The sequence below is a fragment of the Hydra vulgaris genome, chromosome 13, assembly GCF_038396675.1.
Source record: "Hydra vulgaris chromosome 13, alternate assembly HydraT2T_AEP".
NCBI classification, from domain to species: domain Eukaryota; kingdom Metazoa; phylum Cnidaria; class Hydrozoa; order Anthoathecata; family Hydridae; genus Hydra; species Hydra vulgaris.
This window is the reverse complement of record NC_088932.1, coordinates 19,335,947-19,340,745: the sequence shown is the minus strand read 5'-3', so window position 1 is coordinate 19,340,745 and position 4,799 is coordinate 19,335,947. Positions and strand designations below refer to the sequence as shown.

General features: G+C 27.0%; 1 long non-coding RNA gene across 1 annotated transcript; it reads right to left on the bottom strand.

The window, feature by feature from the left end:
* Positions 1-2,510: 2,510 nt before the first annotated feature.
* On the bottom strand, positions 2,511-4,389 carry LOC136089343 (uncharacterized). The gene is made up of 3 exons (XR_010642964.1): positions 4,295-4,389; positions 3,995-4,175; positions 2,511-2,732 (listed from the first exon to the last, which is right to left on the bottom strand). It is a non-coding gene; the product is annotated as an uncharacterized LOC136089343 (long non-coding RNA).
* Positions 4,390-4,799: the final 410 nt, after the last annotated feature.

Here is a 4,799-nt window from a genome sequence, read left to right as displayed (position 1 = left end):
GCTTAAAAACTCAGATAAATGGTACAACTTCCATAATTCAGAATTTCAAAGCATGAGTATCTTAACTTTAAACGAACCAGTGGTCTGGAGCTTATTTGATCAACTAGCAGTCAAATTTCGCATTGATGTCGATCAAAATAAATAATATGAAGACTACTGTATTCTGCGTAATGTCCAAACAGCGCTGGTAGAGACCAACACAAATGTGGTAGATCGATGGAGTAGTGTTTTTTACAAAACTTGCAGAAAAAAAGTGTGGTGAGGGTGGCGAACTTTTCAAAGTAGTATCCTTCGTATTCTCAATACCAGTTTTAATTCTTCATGTAAAGGAACTTTCAGTGTGATGAATTCTTTGTGGCCTAAAGAACGAAATTGTCTTGGACTTCGTGTCTTGCGAGCTGAGCTGCAGGTGTGTGAAAATATGAAGTACAAATGTTCACAGTTTTCTAACTTCTTAATGAAGAAACCCCAATAGTTGGCTGTTGCAAGATCTGATCAGAAATATACTTTTAAACGCGAGTAGTTTTCATGTTTTTATGACAGTACTGAAACCCTATTGTAATCATTGCAATAACTTTATTCAATCAAGTACACAGCCATTACTGTACTGCATATAATGTAAATAAAATATAATGGCCAGCCCCCAAAACCCCAAGCAGAGCCTCGCTCACCGCTCCGTACTTAATTTATCGATTATTGGTGGTCACTCGTTTTAAATAACAAATTACTTTTTATTATTACTATTTTATTTTACTATTGCTTAAAAATCTTTTTTTAATTTACCATTTTTAAAAGTTTCAAATTAAAACTTTGTTAACAAAACAAATATTCGGGTTTTTTTTCTGAGATAAAAACACTCCCCTAGGGAATCGTTATACTTTAGCAAACAAAGTTAATGATGTGTTTTTTCCTTTAAAAATTTGTGAACAAGTTTCTTTCTGAATAACCATAAGTTTATTAATTTAAAAATATTTTTTTCTGAATTAATATGACAATGTTTATTTTTTACAATAAACTTTTTCGGATAAAACTTAGTGTCTACTTTAATTATATTGTCGATATAAAAACAATTCAAATTTTTTTCTTTGAAAGGGTCTTGCACCGGCCTTTAGGGGGCAAAGTTGTGCGAAGTAAATAAAGGCGGAGTAATAAAGTAGCAAAGTAAATAAAGTAGCAAAGTAAATAAAGGCGGAAATTTTGTTATTTCACATGTATTTTTGCAATTGTAAAATAAAATTTTTTATGTAAAACGTTCCTTTTTATGGTGTGTGAATTAAACACTTCACTGCGATGTATTTTTTGAATTTAATTTGTTATTATTTTTCATGTCACTTATCCGCAAATTAATAATATTGTCAGAGGCGGCCTTAAAAAATTTGTACAAGGGCAGCAGGAAGGCTTAGTGCGGCACTGAGGGAAACTCTTTGCTATGACCCACCCAACTTATATCTAAATCCAGCCTGACTTCTCTAGTAAATAAAATTTGTTTAAATATTTTTTATTTTTTGCTGGATTGAATTTTTCGCAAATTAAAAATAAATTTTTTGCCTAAAACTTAATTGAGGTTAATGATTTTACCATATTTGCATTGGCTTCTTAAGAAGAATTCTAAAACATTGGTCATTAAAAATACAGAACATAAAATTAGTTTGAGTTATTTATACATTAAAAATAGATGCTGGTAAATTTTTATTTTATATAATTTCATAATTTTTATACCTCTTATCTAGAGTTTAGCATGCTTTCCTCTTTTTCTTCCCTATATAATATATATCGTATGTTTTTGCAAACTAAATGTTTTTGTAAGTTTTGTTAGTCAATTTAATATAAGCATAGTTAATAAGGCAGTGGATTGAAGAAAGCTATATTATTTTAGACAAGTTGTGTTTACATATAAACGAGTTCAGTAATTCAGTAAGGTATACTTACTATGTTTTTACAACGTTTAACGAGGATCTAGTTGCCATATATCAATCATTTATCTTATTTAAGTCAAAATTCATGTCTGTATAAAAGGTTTTGTAAAGTATTTTTATTCAAAAAAGAAAAAGTATTGTCTAAAAATTTCTTTTAAAGTTACATAAATTAGTAAATAAACATATGATTTTTTTTGCAAAAGTCTTGAACTTTCTTTTTACAAATTTCATAATAACCTATGTTAGAAGACTTTCCATAAGCTAAGATTGATCAAGAATTATTGCAGATCCATACTATAGGACAAAAATAAAATATTAAAAAAATATATAATTATATTTTTTATCAATACTTATGTCTATATAGAACAAAGAGGAAATAGTGCTATACTAAAACTGTAAGTTTATTTTATTTACTTAAGAGTTAACTCTACTTCACAGGGCCGACAACATGGATTTTGAAGTGGGGGCAATCATCAATTTGCATAAAAAGTCTTCTATTTCTAGATTTTTTTAAAATTCACCGGGGGGACCCCCAGCCCCCCGGTGTCGTCGGCCTTTCTTCAACGGTTGTTATCAAAATTAAGAAACACTTGCTTCGTATCCTTTTTAAAAAAATGATACAAAATAATTAATACAATTATTCAATTCAAAATTACAAAATAATAACAAAACTAATTCAATTTTATTCAAAACAGTAACTTGTTATAAACAGCTCATGTCTCCACCGTAATAATCCTCGTTAATTACTTCATCTGAAGTAGTATTACCAGATTCAGCTATTGTGTTTGCATGAGTAACCCATTCATGCGGTTTATCCTAAAATATACATTATTGAAAACTTATTTCTACAACTAAAAAAGTCTAAAAATAAGTAATAAAATACAAAATAAAGAAAAATGTACACATTTATAATTTTAAGTTGACAACAAAAAACTTTAGAAAAGATTAATTCAAACTTATTTACAACAACAAATCAATGTTTTTAAAACGGGTGGATTTGCTCAAGAAGTTTTGAGTGAGTCTGCTCTTTTAAAAAACACTAATTCATATATAAATTTATAGTTTATAAGTAACTAAAGTAAAACCTAGGGTAGATTAGGGTAATATGAGCACCTTGGTAATTTGAGCATACTTAAAGATTCCTTATATGTAAACAGTGAGGTTAAAGTTGCTTTGTATTTTTTGAATCGACTTTATGTAGTGATAACAGGAATCCAATTAGCGTAAAATTATATGCAGTAGTTAGCGGCTATCATCTAATTAAAACGCTGTTAATTTTTTGCGTTGTAAAAATAATCTCATCACGCATGAATAAATCTGTGGCGTGAAATTTTGGTGTTAAAATAATGAAATTAATTTTTTCTTAAAGGAAAATATGTTTGCTAAAAATCCAATCCAATGTTCGAAAAACAATGCATAGAAACAAATAGTTTTGACTTTATTTAAAGATGCCATTTTTGTGTAATATGAGCATGCTCAAATTACCCAGTATTTTTTATTGAAAATACCTAGTTTAAAGTCCTAAAATAGCAGTGGTTGACTTTTGAATAAAACAAATCAAATCAAGCTTCAATTTAAATACTAGATAAAATGCGAAATTCAATTGCGGACCAATATTCTATAGGTATTTCATGTTGTAACAACTTTTTAGACCGTTTTTAGATAATAAAAACAGCAGAACGTTGAAAAAAAAGAATTAAATAAAAATCAGGAAATAATAGGTTTAGCATTGCAAAAGTTTTAAATATTTAAATTTGAAATTAAAACCAGATTTTTATAGTATTTTCTTTTCAGCTTTCTTTTATGGTAATTTAATCATGACCGAGGATTAAACAGAACCGTAAGACTCCTTTAAGTTTAAAATTCACTTTAAAAAAAAAGTTTTTTTCATAGGGTTAATATATATATATATATATATATATATATATATATATATATATATATATATATATATATATATATATATATATATATATATATATATATATAGAATAACTACAAATAAAGATTATTGCGGTTCAGGTAAAACATCTACCATAAATAAAAGGTAAAAGCATTAAAAATTGTTTTTATTTTACCTTTAAAAAACAAGTTTTGCTCAAAGTATTGAACGTAAATGCAACACATCCTTTAACTAATTGACATATTTCTTGACATGATTTAGAACTATTAGTATTTGCCGAACACAAGCCTAAGATTGTATGCGTAAATTCAAATAAAACCAGTAGAACAATAATACACTTCATTTTAGATTACAATCTAAAATAAAAAATAAAAAACTTATAATGATAAAATATGCATATTTATAATTTTACTTTAATGTATACGTTACTAGATTTTATAAGATAACTGTTTTTAAAGCGTTAAAAGGTATTAACCTAATGAGACTGCGTCAAGAAAACTAAAAAACCAATTATCGAGTCTTGTAAAATAGGTTATTAAATATAAAATACCACCCCACAAAAAAGTCAACAATTAAAGATAACAATTGTTTTAAATAGTTTTAAATCGATTAAACACCGATCATCACAACTCCACTGGGAGCACCTTAAATATAAAAATGACGCTAACGTTCATTGATTGTTTTAATTTTTTTTTAACCTTTTATTTTCTCAAAATATCTAAAAACGCATTCCATAAAAGTGAAATACAATATTAATAACAATAATATTTTATTAACTTAATAAATTAAATAACAAAAGTAACAAAAATATAGTTTGTCAATTAGGTTTTATACATTAAAGCATATAAACTTTTTTTTTACCAATAGGATTAAGACAGTTGAGATACTTATAGTACAAAATATTATCTTAAATAATTAAAGATTTAAAAGCCGATATGCGAAAGAACCGTACAGTTGCAAATGAAGTCACCGATTCTCTT